The sequence below is a fragment of the Lontra canadensis genome, unplaced genomic scaffold (genome assembly GCF_010015895.1).
Source record: "Lontra canadensis isolate GAN:19392208 unplaced genomic scaffold, GSC_riverotter_1.0 scaffold133, whole genome shotgun sequence".
Classification (NCBI taxonomy): Eukaryota; Metazoa; Chordata; class Mammalia; order Carnivora; family Mustelidae; genus Lontra; species Lontra canadensis.
Window position 1 is genome coordinate 2,368,730 of NW_022631127.1, and position 22,115 is coordinate 2,390,844.

Here is a 22,115-nt window from a genome sequence, read left to right on the forward strand (position 1 = left end):
TCATATTAGAAAAGAATGTAAGGGGAAAATGACTTGACTGAGTGTCATCTTTAAGAAGTCACAAAAACAAGAAGCTCACAATAAAGATGCAAAGAGACACTTCAGATGACATGAGAAGAGAATCAGGGGGTCAACAGTGGGTTCTAATAAAACAAACCCACGGCAAGATTTTCTTTTTGTCTGTCCTTTAATATACACAATATTGAAAGAAAAGTGGGATACAGCAGATAATACAAATGACAGGAAGTGTTAGTATTGAAAACCTTATGCTAATAAATTTGAAAACATAAATGAACTGTACTGTACACATACACAGGTAAGGCTAGATCTTAAAATATACTAATAGATGAAAAATAAGAAAGATGCAATTGCTAGCACACTAACATTTATTTAAATTTTAAAAACACAGTCACTATTCAATAATTTATATGAATGCCTGTTTTACTTCTATCTGTTACAGGAGGACAGAGGTACATTAAAATAAACAGTGCACACCCTCGGGCAGAGCACACCGTAGCCCTCCCTGGGCTCCACAGGTCCCCAAATGTTGGAGTGAGTGGTGCCCAAGAACCCCTGGGAGCTAGAAGAGGCAGGGCAGGCCCTGCAGGGTGGCTGAGGGGAGTGGGGACAGAAGGGATCAGGCTGAGGGTCTGCAATGGGGGACGGAGATAGAGGGCAGAGTTCTGGGCTGAAGGGAGGTGCAGGTACACAAACGTTGAACGTGGAGGCCCCTTCTGATGGAGGGACTTGGCACCTCTCCAAGGGAGGAGTTCCTCTGGACAGTCCCCCCACTGCAGCCAGGGAGGCGGAGCCTGCGGGAATCTGCCATTCCTCCTGGAGACACTGGCCAGAGACATCCCTGCTCCAAGCTGGAGGTTCTGAGCAGTATGGGGGTGGGGGGGGTCCCATAGGGTAAGGAACTACACTGGAGGTGATGGTGTCCAGGTGCTAGATCAAAGCTGGAGAAGCCCCAAGGCCAGACTGAAGGCATTGGGGCAGCTGGAGGGGGAAGTCCCATCCAGACAGGACTTTCTAAGGGCACCCATGTGTAACTCCAAGGGGCTGGATACATCATCCAGGAGTGGACAGCACAGGGGATCCCCATGACCATCCAGAAGTTTGGGCCAGTTGCAGACTGGGCTCCCAGACAGACATAAAAGGCACAGACCATGTGCACATGTGCCCAGGGGTGGGGACAGCTGGAGTCACGTGGTCTTCCTTGGGGATCTGGGATGCAGGGTGGATGCTGTGCTCGGCTGTTTCCATAGACGCTCTCGCCCCCATCTTAGATGAGAACTGCTCTCCAAAGCCAGACAGCCATGCGTTTCCCTCCTGGGCTGATTGTACACGGCACCTCCGGGTGGCTCCTTGGTGTTTGTGGGGTGAGCGGACAGTGTTAGAAATGGGGCAAGGAGAAGGATGTGAAGGGGATTGGAGGAGAGGAAGAGTTCCAGGTGAGGTGGTCACAGAGCTGTGTCTATCTTGGGGAGGATGAGGAGAGAGGGAAAGCTGTGACAGCACTGAGTGACCCTGTGCACAGTCCCTACATTGATTCATAATGGAACAACAAAATCAGAAATACACAAAAGCCACCAGAAAGCCGGGTCTGCTTAAAAAGTTCCTGAAGAATTCCATCCTTGTCCCCTGTCCCTGCACCTCCTCTCCACAACCAGAGTCTCCCCCAGACAATTTCCTCCGAAGGGTACAAAACATTAGGCCATACTCCCAGTTTTCTCCTGGTATGTTCTGGAATGTTCTGAATGGCATAACCAGCAGCCACATGCAACACAATGAGGAATTAGTATAAAAGAAGTAATGAGATGATCCAGGGACCCAGAGGGCCCAGGAGAGGACATACTAGCTGTCCCAGCTATTTCTCCACATAACAAGGGTCCCTCAAACCCCCAAGGAATTTCCTTACAATTTGGAGGTTCCTAAAGTAAGAAATGGTGCCCAGTCGTCACTGGGGTAGTCTCGAGTGGTACGAAGTGGACAGATGGTCAAGAGGCCCGTGGCTAGTAGAGAACACCCAGCCCCCAGCACCTCAAGGAGCTTATGTTGGTGTGGTCAGGGCTCCTGGGGTCCTGAGGGGCCAGAGCAGCTGTAAAAAGTGGGTTTAAACACAGCAGAGGAGCCGCACCCAACGAACACATGCTGGCTGCACAAGACCCCAGGTAAGAAGGAAACCAGTCGGATCCCCCCATTCCCTGTGTGCTCTCAGCAGGAAGGAGGGAGCTGACAGCTGAGCAGAGCCCAGAGCAGGTGAGGGCTCTGGCAGAGAGGGAGGCAGATCGTGAGGGCCTGTGAATGCTGGCGAGACCCTCCTGTACACAGGATAGCAGGAAATGGGAGTCTAGAGAGGCGGTATGACCAGCTTCATGTTCCAGAAGCCTCTCTAGACCAAAGAGTGGACCCCAGGCAGGAATGGCAGGCCCAAGGGAGGATGACAAGCTGGGACACAGACTGAGGGACAGTGGCATTGGAGCCAGAGGAGGGAAGACAGGTGGAGAGAAGCGGGCCCGTCCAAGATGTGTTGGGGAGGCCGGGATGACAGACTGGAGGCTGGAGGGGGCGAAGGGAGCAAGGGTGGGAGGATTCCAGGCTGGTGCTCCTGTTGTGGCCTAGCAACAGGGTGGACCGAGAACCAGTTCAGTGGGACAGGGACACTGGGGAGTTTCAGGAGAAAGACCAGAGTTTGGTCTGGGTGGGCCCTGTGTGATCAGGGTTATTCCTTTTCTTCCCCACCAGGGACAAAGGAAGAGTCACTGGGAAGACAAGGTCTGAGAGCCGTCTTCCTCCTCTTTCCTGATGCCCAGACTGAAGGACAGGTTGGAGGGAAGCGAGGTTCAGTTCTCTTTCCTGGTGGGGCCTGGGAAGCAGGTGTGGCCCTGATGTTGGGAGCTAGAATTGCTGGGGACGGCCGAGGTGGGCTTGTCTCACCATCCCTAAAATGTGTGGCTGGGGCACCTGGGTGGCTCAGACAGTTGAGCGTCTGCCTTGGGCTCAGGTCATGACCCCGGAGTCCCCGGATCGAACCCAGCACCTATCTCCCTGCTCAGCGGAGAGTCTGCTTCTCCGTCTCGCTCTGGCTGCTGCTCCCCCTGCTTGGGCTCTCTTTCAGGGAAGTAAATAAAATCTTTAAAAGAAAATGTGTGGCTGAAGAAGGAACTCATCCCCTCCTGACCAAGAATGGGGTGGGGTTGGGGGGCCTGGGGCTGAGGCGAGGGCAGCAGCCCCAGAGAGGGACCTCTTTAGGGATAAAAAGGGGGCAGAGTAACAGCCAGAGACAAGAGGGGAGGTTGGTGTGTCCTCGATACCAGCAGGGACCAGAGGGAGAGGGGCCGAGCCAAACGCCAGATAGGGACCCGCAGACTTGTGCTCCCAGCATCTGTATACAAAGCCGCACCCACTCCGGGCCTGAGATGCAGGAGACCCTCCCACAAAGGGGCCCGAGGAAGCCCAGAATATGCTGGGAAAGACCCAAGTGACTGGCTAGCCTGCACTGAGGAGGAGCCCCTTTTCCACAACGGTCCAAAGGAGGGCTCTAGAAGGAAAACAGGTTCGGTTCCAGGAAACCGTACCACTTTGTATCCATGAACTTGGGGGCTGTGACATGGGCACCCCAAGCAGGTTCAGAGCACCCTTTATGGAATTCATGCTCAAAAATTCCAAGGAGTGTTCTCAAAAACTGACTATGATGGAGGAGGCCATTTTGCATGATACTAAAACCAGGAAATAACTTAAATTTAAAAATTAAATATCTAGTTAAAAAATAAAAGTCCGAAATTGGCATGTTCAAGATCAAAAGGCAAACCACAAAATGAGTGGGATTATTTCCAACATATGGTGGGCAAGGGCCAATAATCTGTCTAACAAAGTGCCTACTAGTCAATAGTGAGAAAATAGGAACCCATCAATAAAAACGGGCCAAGGGCAGCTACAAGCAAGTCACAGAATAAGTTACTGCTTGTCATTTATCCTTCACCAGCTGTTTAGATGTTTGAAAAGTCAAATTTTGAAAAGAATGGAACTTTTACTTTTACGACTAATTTGATAAAGAATAAAGTCTTGTGGGATGTGGCTCAGTCGGTTAAGCGACTGCCTTTGGTTCAGGTCATGATCCCGGGGTCCTGGGATCGAGTCCAGCATTGGGGTCCCTGCTGAGTGGGGAGCCTGCTTCTCCCTCTGCCTGCCCCTCCCCCTGCTTGTGCGCATGCGTGCACGCTCTCCCTCTCTCTCTCTGTCAAATAAATAAATAAAATCTTAAAAAAAAAGAGTAAATGAAGCCTAGAGATGGCATTTTAAAGGCTATGGAGAAAAGCTCCTGCTGTTTTGTTGTTAAAAGAGCACACACTACTCTTTGGGGTTCGATATAGTGATAACCATCAAAACATAAAATCCTGACTTGCAAATTCCCCTTCACTGATCCAGACACCAGGCATGCCTCAGGTGAGATTTCAGATTAACCTGACCTGGGCCTCTGGGGTGCACGTGGAGGCAAAGTTCTTAGGATCCTGGTCTCCAGAGAAGACTCTTTAGGGAATCACACCTATCTGGGACCCAACCCCTTTCTCCGAAGAGGCCCAGACCCCAGGAAAGATTGACCCTCCTGCACCCGGTACCCATCAGGCTAATTTGTTCTTCATCACAACATAGTTACTTGATTTTCCTAGAATATTTCCTTCCAGTGAAGTCTCTGGGACCCTGATACAGTGGCTGAAATGATCTCTGAAGAGGTGTTAGGTTCTGCAGGCAGCACTGCAGCCCCAGGTCCCAGGTCCCAGGTCCCACCCAGGTCAGGCTCTCTGTGTTCCACCATGTATGGATGCCCTGCCCCAGCTCAGAGGCCGTTCCTGAGCACTCTGGCTCCTTCCCACTCTTTTGCTCTTTTATAGAAATATGTGCCATTGGGGGTGGGGCTGGGCTTCAGGAGTTCCTATCAGATGGACTCCCTCCACGTGATTCAATCATAGGAGTGTGAATGCATTCAAGGGTGGGTTGATTGGGTCATTTGCTTATCTCAGAAGCAGAAGGCAGAGCTAAACTGAATTAGGAGCAGGGTGTTACCAGAGTGTGAAAATGCCCTCTTCCTAGTGTTAGGTCCGTTATTAAACGAAACGAGACTGAGACAAAGTGACAGTTATTTAAAGCTTTATTTTATGACAAGTATTAGAAGTCAGACTGATTGGCCAGGGGAATGAGACCGAAACAAAGTTAAAGTTACGCAGAGCTTTATTCTATGCCAAGCATTAGAAGTCAGACTGACCCGTCAGGGCCGTTTCTGAAGAGGGCGCGACCCCTCCCAGCCTCACAGACTAACTTTTATAGAGCAAAAGCCTGGCCACACATAGGTGGCCAATGAGATTGTAACATTGCATAGTCATGTTAGGCCACACGCAGGTGGCCAATTGAATTACAATTTACCCACTTTTAGTAGCTGTTTGAGCTAACCTATTAGTCAGAACTGGCGCTCAAGTTTGGCACCCAAAAGGCGGGGTTTACATTCTTTGGTGGTTAGGGAGACAATATGTGTGCTTTTTACTGATTGGATGTCTCCACCTGGCCTGACTCGTCCTTGTATTCTGAGCTCTGTTATCAGGAACTGGCCGACCTGGCCTTGTATTCTGGGCTCTGTTCTTAGGAACTGGCTGGCCATATTTTACTGGTTTCCCAGACTTGCTTCTAAGTAAGTTTCTCTGGTGGGGGGCAGGCGGGGGGCGGGGTCAGTTTACGTTTTACTGCACAAACAACAAAATGGCTTTTTAACCAAGATGGAGTCGCTCTGGCTAAATATATCCTTACACCCAGAGAAGTGATCAGCGAGGTCGTAGCCTTTAGCTGAGTCTGAGCGGCCTCAGCCTTGTGGAGGGAGGAAGAGCCACAGGGACAAGGAACAGAGGATGTAAAGGTCCAGAGGGCCTGCCACAAAGGCTGGAACAGAGCCCGCTTTGGGGGAAAGCTGGAGCCAGACAGCTGTACCTTCCAGGGCCTCGTTCTCCTGTCTAGAGATGTGGGTGTCTCCATGCAGCAGCCGTGGGATCCATGGCAGATTTTTAATCAGAAGTTACTGTGTGTTGAGCAGGGGTCACTCCTGCCTTTGACCGGTCTGAATGCAAACATCCTGAGTGTGCATGCCTGGTTAGGTACAATCATTTAGATATATACATAACAATCCCCAGAATTTCCCAAGTTTTGTGAATGTTCACTCTGTGGCAGGCTCTGTTCTATGCGCTTCATGTGTATTCACTATTGTTAAAAGAAAACCACAGGCCCCAAAACGCCATCACTTAGGTGAAGCCTGAATACTAAGACTTGAAACCCAACCTTACTGCAGTTTCAACCCCCCAGGAATGTAATCGTTAACTAGCCAGCCAGGAATTTTCTGGTCAGGACCAAAAAAGGTCATCTGTCACTTCGGCCCTCTTCTATCCCCCAAAGGAAGAGGAGGTAGCCCACCTAGGAAAACCCCTTCATTCACAACCGATGTTGCCCTCACCTGAAATAATCCCTTTTTCTGTTTATGACTTCCTTGTTCTACCTTTAAAAAACTTCCCCTTCCTGTGGCTCCTCAGAACTCCCCTCTACTTGCTAGATGGGATACTGCTCAACTCAGGAGTCATTTCAAAAAGCCAATTAGATCTTCAGATTTACTTGTTTGAGTCTTGGTTTTTTTTTAAACCCTCTTTTAATCTTCATGTCACCCGGTGACACCTACCATTAGTACAACCACCAGGATCCAGAAAATCCAACTGTTTAAAATGTGAGGCTGCATTTTCTCATGGGGTTAATATAAATTCCAGAAGGTCATGAGAAGCTCCAAAATAAACATGGCTACACACACACACACACACACATACACACACATACACACACATATATATGTGTGTCTTATATATATATATAAGATATATATATATATATAAGATATATATATATAAGATATATATATATATCTTATATATATATATATATATGACACACAAATGATCCTCCCAAGTGGTCAGAAGCAGTGGATATAGGTAGTAACACCTGTGACCAAGGAGTTGGGCTGAGCATAGTCCAGGTGTTCTCTGTTAGGAATGGTGCTAACACTTGCTGGACTGCTGGTTCTAGCACTTTCCCTGTTTTGCAGGGGAGGCCACATCACTAGTAATGGGATAGAACTGCTCCAATTTCTGTGCTTCTAGTTACAACATCATAGGGCTAGCATGCATACAAAAACATAGAAAGGTAAACTTTTTACATGTCCTGTCAAAACCCTTTATATCCTGCACAAAATGCCACAGCGCATGTCAGGCAGCCCTCCCTCAGAGCCCTGGCTCCCTGTGGGTCCTCATGCCATTGCCCTTCCCTGTCCTGTGTGTTGAGCAGGGGTCAGTCCTGCCTTTGACTGTCTGAATGCAAATATTCTGAGTGTACATGCCTGGTTATCCCATTGCCTGCCCTTTGAAGACCCAGAAATGGCAAAGACTCCCCACTGTCCATAGTCCCTGGGCACTTCACCATCCCTTCTTGGTTTCCTTACCTCCTTCCAGGCTGCTGAAAATAGTGCATTCATTAAACATTTAATGTTCCTTAATGAACCATTTGAATGTTTCACACCAGAACCTTGACTGATGCACTTCCCTTGGTTCTTCAGAATGATTTTCCCTTTGATTATATTTTGTCTGATACCTCCATTATCATACATGCTTTCGTTGAGTCATCAGTATTACCAGCCAGTATTTATCTTTCAATAAATCATCTTATCCATTCCTGATTGTTACTTTAAATTAACAAATCAAAAGCTATGTTATCCCTCCAAGAATATAAGATTATTTGTATCATTTTTGTATTATTCTCTCATATATCCTAACATCCTAGTTTGACGTTTGGAATCTTAGTTTGATCCTGATATTTAATTTTTTAAATCAATGCTATTTACATTTAACAATAGCTTTCACTAACGATTCTTTTCACTCCTGCTTTATGACCTACACAGTTTCTTGCTAGATTCATTTCCTTTTACACTTTTATTTTATAATTTCTATAATATATTATTCACTTAACTCTATGATTTCTATTCTCTAATTGATTCTATAAAGACCCATACATGGTAAAATTTGGGAAGTTTTTATATATGAAAACTTACCAGTTTTTAATTTTTTTAATTTTTTATTTTTTTTAAAGATTTTATTTATTTATTTGACAGAGTAGGCAAGTAGGCACAGTAGGCAGAGAGGCAGGGAGAGAGAGAGGAAGGGAAGCAGGCTCCCTGCTGAGCAGAGAGCCTGACGTGGGGCTTGATCCCAGGACCCTGGGATCATGACCTGAGCCGAAGGCAGAGGCTTTAACCGGCTGAGCCACCCAGGTGCCCACCAGTTTTTTAAATGTATAGTTTGGCTGGGTATAAAATTCTAGATCCAGAGTTACTTGGTCTTAGTAATTTGAAAATATTGTTTTGTTTTGTTTTTGTTTTTGTTTTTCTTTTTTAAACATTTTATTTATTTATTTGACAGACAGAGATCACAAGTAGGCAGAAAGGCAGGCAGAGAGAGAGAGAGGAGGAAGCAGGCTCGCCACTGAGCAGAGAGCCCAACGCGGGGCTTGATCCCAGGACCCTGAGATCATGACCTGAGCTGAAGGCAGAGGCTTTAACCCACTGAGCCACCCAGGCGCCCCTGAAAATATTGTTTAATTAACTTCTTGCTTCCACTTTTGCAGCTGAGATTTGTGATTTTTATCAGAAGCTCTTTCCTTACAAATTGTGCCTCTCCCTCCTAATGAATAGGATTGTTTCTTTATCCCTTCATGTTTTGGCAAGTCATTAGAATGTAACTATGATTCATTTCTGTTTCATTGTGGTTTGCTTGGCTACACACTTGGTGCAATCTTTCTATTTGAAATTTAATTTCTTTCTTCAGTTTTAAACATCTTTAACATTCATGATGTTGATTAATGAGCCATCAGTATCACCAAGAAAATCTATTTCTGAAACTTCTAGTGGGATTATGCTGGAAATAGCCAAGACCAACTTACATAAGAATAAAGCTGGAGAACTTACACTATCAGGTTTTTAAAATCTACTATAAAGCTATAGCAAAAAAGCCAGCATAGTATTTATGTAAGACTAAACATATAAGTTGATAAAACAAAATATTGAGTCCATAAACAGAACCTCTTGTGATTTTCAACAAAAATGCCAATGATCCAATATATACATGAAATAATTTCAATCAATGTTGCTGGGGCACCTGGATGTTCATATCAGAAATAGATAACCCATTTATCATGCCATACACAAAATTAGCTTGAAAGGAGTCATAGACCTAATTTCAAACATAAAATAATAAAGTTTCCAAAAGAACAAAAAGAGTGTTTATTTCTTAGTTTTGATAAAGTTACTGTAGTTATGTAAGATATTAAAATTAGAGGAAGCTGAGTGAAGAGTTTAGGTAAATTCTAATTTTTTTGCAGCTTTTCTGTAAATACAAAATTATCTTAAAAATAAAAAGTAAAAAATAGGACATAGCTTCATAACTTTGGGATATGCAAAGATTATTTAAGTAATAAGCAAAAAATTACCATTTGAAAAAGAAAATATTGTTAAACTCAACTTCATTAAAATTAATAACTGTTCATCAGAAGACACCATAAAGAGAATGAAGAGACATACTACAGATGGAGGAAGATGTTTGTAATATACATATCCAGCCTGTTGGTTGCAGAATTCATAAAGAATTACTACAAATCAGGGGCGCCTGGGTGCTCAGTGGGTTAAAGCCTCTGCCTTCAGCTCAGGTCATGATCCCAGGGTCCTGGGATGGAACCCCACATCAGGCTCTCTGCTCAGAGGGGAGCTTGCTTCCCCCACTCTGTCTCTGCCTCCCTCTCTGCCTACTTGTGATTTCTGTCTGTCAAATAAACAAATAAAATCTAAAAAAAAATAATTTCTACAAATCAATAGGAAAAAGACATACAGCTTAATTTAGAAATGGGTTTGACTTGATAAAAAGAATATCCAACTGACCATTAGGCACATGAACATATGGTCAATATCATTAGTCATCAGGGAAATGCAACTTAAATAAGATAGCACTACACACCTGCTGAAATGGCTAACATCAAAAAGACTGACATTATTTGGTGCTGTTAGGTGTGTGGAGGAACTGGAACTTCAAAAACTGATGGTGAGCCTTTAAATTGAAATAATACTTTGGAAAACTTGTTGCCAGTACTCTATAATCCAGAAATCATGCTTCTAGGTCTATATATCAGGGGGAAAAGATAACTGCATGAGTCCACAAAAGATATGTACAAGAATGTTTATAGCTTATGTTTATAGTTTAAGATTAGTTTATCATTATGTTTATAGTTTAAGAATATTTATCCACAAAAGATAAAATTGGAAAAAACCCTCAAATATCTGTCAATAGTAAAATGCATAAACCAGACATAAAGAAGTTCATTCTATATCATTTCAGTTATATAAAATTATTATATAAAATATTATATAAAATAAAGTAGAAGTTAGGATAGAAGTTACTCTCGGGATGACTGTGGGAATTTTGATAGGAAGGGGCACATGGGAAACTTCCAAAGGCTGGGGACAATAACCACCTGAGCTGTGGTTACATGTGCATCTAAATATATAAAATTCACTGATATAGGAGTCCCAGAGAGAGAGGAGAGCAAAAAAGGAGTAGAAAAAAATATGTGAATAATGGTTGAAAACTTAACAATCTGATGAAAAACAACTTCATATCCAAAAAGTTCAATGAAGCCCAAGTTGAATAAATTCAAAGAGATCCACACTTAGATAAATTATAATCAAGCTATTAAAAGTCAAAACCAAAGAGAAAAAAAAATCTTGAAAGTGGCAAAAGAAAAGTAACTCATTATGTACAAGAGATCCTCAATTAGATTAACAGAAATAATGAAAACAATGACAAGAGATATTCAAAGTTCTGGGGTGAGAAAAAGGACTACCAATCAAGAATTCTATGTCCAACAAAACTATCCTTCAATAAACAAAACAAATAATTCATTGCTTGAAGACCTGCCCTACAAGAAATACTAAAGAGAGTCCTTCAGGCTGGAATGGAAGGACACTAGATAGTAACTTGAACTAGATAGGCAACAAAGAAATAAATAGCACCAGGATATGTAACTACATAGGTATATATAAAAGATAGTACAAATATATTTTTTGTTTGTAGCTTGCTCTTTCTCTTATCCATTTTGAAGAACAACACCAAATCCAATGCTTATAAATCTCTGTTGATGGGCACACATATAAATATATAATGGGTACAACAATACGATAAAGGAGGGGGACGGAATAGAGTTTATAGAAGCAAAGTTTTATATACTGTTGAAATGAAGTTCATATTAATCCAAACTAGATTATTATAATTAAAGGTGTTAAGTGTAACTCCTGGGTAACCACTAAGAAAATCACTCCCAAAAAATGACAAGGAAATTAAAATGGTACAGTGGAGGATACATATTTAACACAAAGGAAGGCAGTAAGGGAGGACTAGAAGAAAAAATAAAACATAAGACATAGAGCAAAATAGCAGACATAAATCCTACCACATTATGGGTTACAATAAATATAAATGGACTAACAATTTCAATTAAAAGGGGAAGGTTGGCAGAATCTATTTTTAAAATTTAAAAACGTAATCCAACTATATTCTGTGTACAAGAGATACTCTTTAGATTCAGAGACACAAATAGCTTGAAAGTAAATGGATGGAAAAATATATACCAAACAAACAATAACCAAAAGATAGTTGGAACAGCTATACTAATATCAGACAAAAGCACCTTAAGACATAAATTATTACTAGAGACAAAGAAGGACATATTATAATGATAAAAGACTCAATCCATCAAGATGATATAACAATTATAAACAGATATGCCCATAACAAGTGTCCCAAAATACATGAAGAAAAAAACTGATGATATTAAAGGGAGAAATAGACAGTTCAACAATAATAGGAGGCTTTGATATCTCACTTTTAATAATAGAATAACTAGACAGAAGATCAATAAGAGAACAGAAGATGTAAGCAAAACTCAAAATCAACTAGATTTGACAGAAATCTATAGAACACTCTACAGGAGAATAGCAGAACACACTTTCTTCTCAAGTGCACATGGAACATTCTCCAAGATCAATCAGTTGTTACAGCATAAAACAAATATCAATAAATTTAAAAGGATTGAAATCATACAATGAATGTTTTTCAACCACATTGGACTAGAAGTGGAAATCAACAGCAGAAGGAAATTTGGAAAATTCACAAATATATGGATATTAAGCAACACACTTCTAAAAAACCAGTGGGTCAAAGAAGAAATCACAAAGGAAATCAGAAAATACTTTGAGATGAATGAAAACAAAGTGGGTTGCAGCAAAAGCAGTGCTCAGAAGAAAAATTTTACCTGTATGTAAGAGCTGAAACTATAAAACTGTTAGAAGAACATGTAAGTGTAAATCTGGATGACTTTGGACTTAAGCAATGATTTCTGGGATAAGACATCTAACACACAAGCAAACAGTAATAGATAGATAGATTGGACTTCATCAAAACTAATTTTTTTGTGCTTCAAAGAACACCATCAAGAGAATGAAATAATCCACAGAATGAGAGAATATATTTATAAATCATATATCTGATGAGGGACATTTATCTAGAATAGATTCATTTGAAACTACAGCTCAACAATAAAAAGCAAAAAAAAAAAAAAACCCCAATTTAATAATGGGCAAAGGATTTGAATAGACATCCCTCCAAAAAAGATATAAAAGTGGCCAATCACCTTCTAAAAAGATGTTCAGTATCATTGGTCCTTAGGGAAAAGTAAATCAACCACAAGCATGTCATAGCCACTGAGGATGGCTATAATAAAAAGACATTAACTAGTGCTGCTAAGGATGTGGAGAAAGTGGGACCCCTACACATTGCTGGTAGGAATGTAGAATGGTGCAGCTGCTGTGGAAGACAGTTCCCCACTTCCTCACTGAGTTAATTATAGAGTTAGCATATGACCCACTAATTCCTCTCCTAGGTTTATACCCAAGAGAAACAAAAACATCTGTCCACACAAAAGCTTATAAATGAATGTTCATTGCAGCATCATTCATAGTAGCCAAAAAGTAAAGCAACCTAAATGTCTTACCAGTCATGAGTGGATAAATAAAATACATCCATACAATAAAATATTGTGCAACCACCAAAAGGAATGAACTCTACCTGCTACAACATGGACAAATCTTGAAAATATTATCCTAAGTGAAAGAAGCCATGCATTTATATGAAATGTCCAGGGCAGACAAATCCATGTAGAGACAAATTAAATTAGTGGTTTCCAGGGGCTGAGGGGAAGTGAGAAAGGAGAGGCACAGCTAATGGTTATGCAGTTTCTTTTTGCAGTGATGAAAATGTTAGGGAATTAGGTAGTGGTGATTCACAAGCACAAGCTTTAAATATAATAAAAACCATTGAGTAGTATAGTCTAAAAAGGTGAATTATATGGCATATAAAATATATTTCAATAAAAAATTAATTGAGCTGTACACTTAACATTAATGTACTTCACTGTATATATGCCATTTTGTAGTAGAAAGTAAAAAAAGGGTATATATTTAGATTAATCTAAATTAAAAGAGGAGAAAAAAGTCCATAAGTACAACGATCAACTGCAATGCATCGTTACTGATTGATTCTAGGGGTTGTTTTTTTTTTTTAGTCTATAAAATATGTTCTGAGAACATTTATGCAAATTTGAATATGGAGTAAAGTAAGTATCGATGCTATCGTGGAACTGATCACTGTTCCAGGTAAGAGAATGGTATGTGCAAACGTGAGAGAGCATCCTGATTGGTTGGAGATGCCTCCTGGTGTATCTTAATATTTCTGATGTATTTTTCAGTAGTTTAGCATTGTGTATGTGGAGAGAGGGACAGAGAGAGAGAAAGGGAAGGCAAATATAGCAAAACATCAATGTTTACTGAATTCAGACAATGAAGCATGGATGTTCTTTCTACTTATTCTCATGTTTAAAGGCTTTGTTTTGTCTTGTTTTGTTTTTAAGAGAGAGAGCACATGTGAGCGGGGGGAGAGGCAAAGGGAGGGGGAGAGAGAGAATCTTAAGCAGAGCCCAGTACGGAGCCTGATGCAGGACTCAATCCCATGAGCCTGTTTTGTATCATGACCTGATACAAAACCAAGAGTTAGATGCTTAACCAACAAAGCCACCCAGGAACCCCTGTTGAAAGTTTTTTCATGGTAAAAGTGTTAAAAGGAGAGAGAAGAGAGAGAATCCTTGTGAATGTTTGAGTTCTCCTCCATGACCAACCCTACGGAAGGTCCTGTCCTGGTTGCCGTGTGTGGGTTGGGTTCCAGGCAGAGTGCTGACAGGCTCTCCATCCTGGTTGCACCCAGTGGAGCCATGGCTCCTGGGAGAGCCTTGCAGAACTGGCTCCACATTGATTACTGGAAAGCAGTGGGAAGTACTGGTCAGGCTGCTCCAGACCTGACACCTAGGAGTAGGGAGTGGTTGTGCTCCCACCTGTAGCTTTTGGCCATCATGGTCTATGTTCATTCAGATGAGGGCACCCATGAAAGGAAATGCAATTTTTCTAAAACCTTGTAGCCCTCATTTAGAAGTGAAAAATTCTCAATGAGCCTGGGGTCTGATCAAAAATAGTATGCCACACTGGAGTCATCTCTAGAGAATGGAGAAAGACTGGAGAAAGACTCACCAGGAGAATCAAACCTGGAAGAAAATTATGAGGAGCTGGAGGATAAACTCAATCCCAATGGAGGAATCATCTTCCCAAGAATGGGAGGTGAATGCAGACAACCCAATGCTCAGCACAAAGGTTGGGGATGGTCCAAAACTAAGGATGATCCTACCACCAAAAGTGACTTGGCAGCACAATCATCTTCTCCTGGGGGAGAATCAGGCCCTGGAGCCGTCCCCAGCATGACCCCTCACCAATGCTTTTACTTCTGAGAGCTGTCTTCTTCCCTCCATCCTCTCTTCCTGTGGATTTGAGGGAACAGTTCCTGAGAAGGACTTCTGCCCTCTGTGTCCTTCTTAAGAAGGGCCTATGGACCCTGCCTTAAAACCCCCTTTCAGTCTAGCTGTCCATCCTCCTTAATACCTTGAAAATGGAAGTGAGTTCCTTCAGCTTAATTTAAACTTCAGAACCCAGAAATGCACCCATAACACTTTAGGTTCCATCTTTGTTTTATACTTGTTTTTACAAGGAATCTTGAGCTGTCATTAGTATTTTGAGAAGCAGCCTGGATGTAGTGGCTCAGAGCTGGAGGGACTGAAGCACTGGGGAGGAAGGGTCCCATGGGGTAAGAAAATACACCAGAGGCCGGGGGCCAGATGCTGGCTTCCCATTCGGGAAGCAAAGCTGGAGAAGTCTCAAGGCCAGAATGAAGGTGCTGTGGCAGCTGGAGGGAGATACCCCATCAAGAGAAGACAGCCAAAGGGCAGCTACATGTGTGTTCAAGGGGCTGGGCGGGCATGCAGTGGGCACCTAATGTGGGGTCAGAGACTCAGGAAGCATCCCCATGACAAAGCTGGTTACATGTCGAATTCCCCGGCAGACTGGAGGTTTACCATGGGGACTGGGGCTGCTGCATGTCTGTGGGGTTTCTTTGAGGGCTGAGAGACCAGATAAAATCTGGAAAGATGTTTTGTTCATTAACAAAGAAAATAGAAGTTTAAAAAGAAAAGGAAGATTCGCTTTAACTAATTAATTTGGTAAGTCATAAAAGTTTGATCCCACCTGTTGATTCACAAGCTGGGGAGATAAATGCTTTCCAGTGCATTATTGGGGCATAAAGGGGAGCTTGGAGAAAACTTGGTGAAACACCCCAACCCTCAAATTCATAGACCAGGGTAGGAGATGGGGAGGCAAGAAGCCAGGATACCAGACTTACCTACACAAGAGTCTCTGAGGACATTGCAGACCATTTATAGGATTGGGTCTTCAGGGCAGGAGTCTTGGTGGTCCTTGTAGCTGCCTGGGTGGGAGCAGATGCAAGGGGAGGGCTGAGCAGGTAGCCAAGAGGGGAGGGGAGGAGAGGGCAGTCTTGCAAGGGGCATGTGGAGAGGGAACTGTTGAACAAAGAAGAGACAGCCGGGGATCAGGGCTGTGGGAGGGAAGGGCCAGTGGCCCTCTGTCCAGAGTAGATTACCCCCATTCCATCCAAACAGGATCTCACATCTGACACCATCAGACAAGATGGGTTCTGATGCCTGATATCCTAGGATGTCCTTTTTTGGCTCTGTGTTTGGAAGGATTGGCCTTGAACATTCCAGGACAGAGAGGTGGCAACCACTGGGGCATTGTGAGCTCCAAGCAGCAATGGTCTCTGCCCTACCTTGTTGCTCTCACCTAGGGATAGAGGGGCCCAGACATACCAGGCAGAAATGAGACAGGTGTGTGTCTGGGGGAAGGTGCTTTGACCAGGTGTGATGTAAAGGAGAATATAGTTTCAGAGTCCACTATCAAATGGTGTACCTCCCCTAACTTATTCACAGCCAAGAAGCTGGTTGTTCATACAATAACCTGTTTATCCCAGAAACAGATGTACAGACAGAATTATATTGGATGCTGGCAAGGAAAGAGTCCAGGATATGTAATTGATCTAGTTACCAGAGGTCAGGGAAAGATGACCAACCAGGGGACTTTGAGCTGGGTGTGAAGGAGGAGTAGGAGTCAACCTTACTAGTAGAAGGGGTCAAGCAGTGAGGGCCTTATGGGCAGAGGGAAGCCCATTTACCAATGACCTAGGATTGGAGCAGACCTTTTTTTTTTTTTTTTTTAAGATTTATTTATTTATTTGAGAGAGAGAGAAGAGAACATGAGTTGGGGTGGGGGGAGCAGGAGGCAGAGGGAGAGAATATCAAGGAGATTCCACTGCAGGGCTCCATCTCACAACCCCAAGGTCATGACCTGAGCAGAAACCAAGAGTCGGATGCTTAACTGAGCTACCCAGACACCCCAGAAGACCTCTTCCAGGAGTCCACAGGACCAGTATGAATGGAGCCGGAAGCTAGATGTGTGGAGCCGGACCAGCAGGATGCTGACCTCTCAGACCCTCTGGCTGATTGCTGTTCTGCAAGAAAGCAGTCACTGCAGAGTTTTAAGAAGGAGGTGATGAGCTCAGCAGGCTATGTCTCGGGCCTGAAGTTTATACAATTTGGGGGCCACTCCCCTAAAAATCCTTCAAATTTAGGAATGTAAAATTGCTAGCCACACCCACTGACCCTGGGCCTGGGAAGGGGCTTTGCCCTGACCTAGGACTCCATTTCATGTCCACTACCCCTGGGAAGTAGGTGCTGCCATGACAATTCCCCCTCCCAGCAGGACTAAACCAGAGGGATCAAGGAAATAACCTTATTATTTGTTAGAACACATGGGCTGCCACTCTTGTGAGGCTAATTCCTAAAATATATATTTTCAGACCTCTCTCATGTCCCCAAAGCCCAAAAGTAAAGAGTTGCTTGCACTGTGAGAAAGCTGAAAGGCACAAAGGGCAGGGACAGTCCCTTCTTGCCCTAGTCCCACCCTCAGAGGTCCACAAGACAGCCTCCATGTTGGGGAGATACATGAGGCCAGCAGAGTCAGGAGTCCATCTCCCATCTCCCTAGCCCTACATGTGCATTTGAGCTGGCTCCAGGGTTACTGTCTCATTTCAGAGCGGGGATTGCAGCCTTTGGTTCTGACCTCCCTGGGCTCACCACTGGTCTGCAGGGCTTGTGTGTATGCTAATACCTTCAGTCTTGAAAAATGGAAGCTTTCATCCTTTCTCTCTTGTTTTTTACTTGATCTGTCACTTCCTGAGAAGGGTGTGTTGTCAAATCCCCCATATTTACGGATTTATTTAAATATTTTGAAGCTTCTTTTTTATTTAGGCCAATAGAGGTGATGTTTTTTCTTGGTGGAATGTGTCTTTTATCAAAATTAAGTACACTTCTTTGTTCTTGTTAACACTTTCACCTTCAATTATATCTTCCCACATAACTTGGTTACACTTTTCTTTTTGTCTACATTTGTCTATTGTATGTTTTGTATAGTTGTCTTTTTCCCATTTTTCTTTATTCCATTTTGGGTACATCTTTTGTAAATAAAGCATAGCTTGATTTTGTGTTTTAATCCTGTTTGCGAGGCCCTATCTTTTAATAGATTAATATAATCCATTTGCATTTATTTGTCCTAGTTTAATTTTTCTGTTTATTACTTTTACCCATCCTCACATTTGTCCCATCCTCACATTCCTCACTTAATGCCTTTTGTTCCATGCTTCCTTTCTACTACCTTGAAAGTCATACCTTTTATTTCTGTTCTTCTAGTCATTATCTTTAAATTAACACAATAAATATGTATTATTGAAATTCTGGTGTTAACTGACATCTGTACTCTTTCTCCCAAAATATACTAGTCTTTCAGAATCCTTTCATTTACTCCTTCTCACCAGCTCCAGTGTTATCATTAGAAACTTCCATCTAATTAGTAATAGCTTGCTTTATTATTTTCATTGATACTATTTGATCATATCATGAAGATTTCCAACGTTCTCACTATCTCAGTGTGAACCTTTATGAGAGAGCCATGTGGATTTTCCCACTTCTCCTCATAGTTCTATTAGTTTTGCTTTATAGATTTTCAAGTTTGTTATTGCATATGCTAAGAGCTGTGCTCATGATATGTCTTCAGTGGCTGTTCCTTTCATGTATGAAATGTATATCTCAGTGACGATTTTCTACTTGCACTCCAAAGCCCCCTTTTCTGTCCTGCTTTGTACCCCAGAGGCTGGCCTTGGATGGACTGCAGCTTCTGATCCTGCCCCCTCTGGCTTCCAAGAGACCAGTGAATGGGAGGGGAATGAGTTCAAGTTCCAGGTTCACCCACCACCCACTCTCTCCCTGAAGGGCTGTGGGATGGCCAAAACTGCAATTCTTATCAAAGACTGCAGCCAATGCACCGTCTTAACAGCCACAACTTCCCTGGGTCCTGAGAACATCACCCTCTCCCCATCCTCTGGAGACCTAGGCTAGTCCTTGGGTGTCTCACCATCTCTTGCTGGTTCCTTTAGCCCACCAATACCTCTGTAAATAAACTTTTATTGCACTAATCTCTCTTCTGTTAACCCTTCAAGTGTTTCCTTCCAGAACATGACTGATCCATTATTTTTGTGTCTTTAAAATGGTTTTTGCCTTACATTTTTTGTCCTATACCTCCCTTCTTGTGTGTTAATGTTTATCTGTCAGTCTTTATCTTTTAATAGACATGTTTAATCCATTCACATTTGCTACCCTTAACTGAGTGACTCAATATCATTATTCTTCCTCAACAGACTATTTTCTTGGCATCATTCTACCTCTCTCTGCTCTTTTCATATATCCCAAACTATTTTCAATCAATATTTCTGTAAACCAAATACCTTTAACATATGTCTCTGCTCACCTCTGCTTCTTGTCTTTCACAGCTTCCTTCTGGATTTTTTGTCATTACTCCAGTACCTGCTTTATTAATTTTTTCAGTGAGATCTGTGAGTGTGGCAAATGTCTTAGAATACTTTTATATATACAAAAACACATTCACCTCATTGTCAGCCTTTGCTGATGGTGTGACTAGGTGTAGAAAGCTAGGTGCAGAGTTACTGTGTCTTAGCACTTGAAGGACACCATTCTTTAACTTCTTCCCTTCACTTTTGCTGATTTCATTTGAATCTCATTCTCTGTAGATAGTCCATGTATTTTACTGATAACTGTCAGGGTTGAGTTGTTAATCCTTGGTGCAATGAAATTTTACGATTATGTGTCTAGTTCTTTGTTTTGCAGTGATCTGCTCTTTTCTACACTGGTGTGTTTTCAGTTCAAAGATAAATTTATCTCTTTGGTTCAACACGTTCTCCATCTTATTTTTTTTTAATATTGCTTCCTGTCTAGTCTTTCTTTCCTTCCATTCAGGAGTCCCTACTAGCTAGATATTAAAACTTCTAGATTCAATGTCTCCTAACTGCTCTTTCAAACTTTCCATCTATTTCATTCCATTGTGCTGCATTGTTCTGCAGTATGACCCATCTACTAGTCTTTCACATGAAATATTATATACTCCATTTCCACAACCTCTATTTTTTTTCCATATCCTCTGCCTTTGTTTTATAGATAAAGTAGTAGTCCTTATCTCTCTAGTGGTATTACTGATAGTGTTTGATGGGTGTTTTTTAATGACAGCTTTTAGAAATTCCTAAAGATTAGTCTCTTAGCTCCTCTTCAAGTAGGGGTTAAGGATGGCATCAGAATCTCCCAAAGAGCTTCTGACCCCTACTTGCATTTCTCTGTTCTGGACAAAACCCTTTACCCTCCCGGGGTGGGAGTTCTCTCCATTTGGAATATACCTCACAGTTTCAGGGCCATCGTGGAGTCTCCTGCTTATTTGCAAGAGGGATGGTCCTTTTTCTTCTAAATTGTTGGATATTTTCATTATCAGTATGGATATAGCACAAGAAAAGGCAACTCTAGCCTTTGGTCGTCCATTGTCCTGAACCAGGACTCTCTGCCCTGCTTTTAATCCTTTCTATGTAAGTCTCTATGAAATTCTTTGCTATTTTATGCTTTCTGTTGCTATTGGGAATGGGACATTTCTCCATAGCATCATTGTTACATGTTGGATTTTCCAGGAAGCTGGCTTCTGGGACCACTAACATGGAAGAGAGAGGAATGAAGAAAGAAGAGGCAGAGAGAGGGCAAGCTGTGATGTTGGCCCCATGGGGAGCCCATCAGAACTGTCTTGGTGACTTTGGTCCTTGCCTCCCTCAGTCATTGGATGTGTGCAGCCTTGGATGGGATGTGTTCTTGATTGGATGGCTCTTTGCCTCTGATGCCATCCCTGAGGGGCTCTCATCTGTAGGCTATCTGCTGACTGCACTTCCAGCAGAAGGAGCAACAGTTCTTCTATGAAGGAGGCTCTGGGTGACACGGTTTTTTAACTGGCTTTTTATATTTATAGGGGGGTTATTTACAGGTGTATATTTAACCTTCGTTCAGCTACCTTACAGAAGTCCCTTAAACTGTAATGAACTTTTTATTTATTCAGGGAGATGTAATTGTACACACATTAATTAATGACAACTTTGCTCGCTTGTTTACAAGAGTTATATCTCCCATTGCAGTTTCTTATGTTACTGCATTAGCCAGAATTTACCCCAAAATAACCGTTTTCTAAAAATGGTTATATAGAGACTGGAGGTGGGGTGAAAGAAGTGGGTGAAGGATGTCAAAAGGTACTAACCTCCAGTTATAAAATAAATAATTCATGGGGATGTAATGTTCAGCAAGGTGGAAATAGTTAATAATACTGTGTTGTGTACTTGCAAGTTGCTCAGAGAGTAAACCTGAAAAGTTCTCATCACAAGAAAAAAAAAATTTTTGTAACTATTTAAGGTGATGGATGGTGATCATTTTGAAAATGTATATAAATATCGAATCATGTTGTACACCTGCAACTAATATAATATTATATGTCAATTATACCTCAAGAAAAATAAATTAAGACATAAATGGTCATAACTGAGAGCTCTGTTTTACTCTTGATTGCCCATGAGAATCTTGTATTAGCTATTGCCTTGAAATGTTTCCTCTCACCATTTAAGGAAAACTCCTTTCAAGCCACATAAAAGTTCAGTAGGTGGAGATTGAGAGCAGCTAGAGCAATACCTAGTGAGCGGCATTGTTCTCCTGTATTTAGTTGATGGGTACTTGTGGCAAATGACACTGGTTTCGCATCGACATGATCCTTAGTGAACCTGTGAACTCCTGATGATTGCTCTTTGGCTTCTAAGTGTTCTTAAACTGTGTGTGGGTTGAACTATGCTAGAATTGGGGGAGGGGTGCTGATATCCTCCAGCTCATTGGGGCTCTAGCCCCTCCAATCTACCCTTTGAAAGACAGAAACATCTTTTGTCCATCTCCATCCTGGTGGCGACTCTGTGTGCTTGCTTCCCTCACATGGAAAGACTGGAAGAACATTGGTACTGGGAGACACTGTTCCAAAGACATGATTCAAGGATTGGAAATTCTGGGATCTG

The 22,115-nt window shown here is 42.4% G+C and overlaps 1 long non-coding RNA gene across 1 annotated transcript in view; it reads left to right on the forward strand.

Annotated features, from left to right (window-relative positions):
• LOC116858182 overlaps window positions 1–20,825 on the forward strand; it is a 32,448-nt gene extending 11,623 nt beyond the window's left edge. The window contains exon 4 of the long non-coding RNA XR_004380875.1: window positions 20,709–20,825. This is a non-coding gene — a long non-coding RNA (uncharacterized LOC116858182). The remainder of the gene's footprint in view (window positions 1–20,708) is intronic.
• Window positions 20,826–22,115: the final 1,290 nt, after the last annotated feature.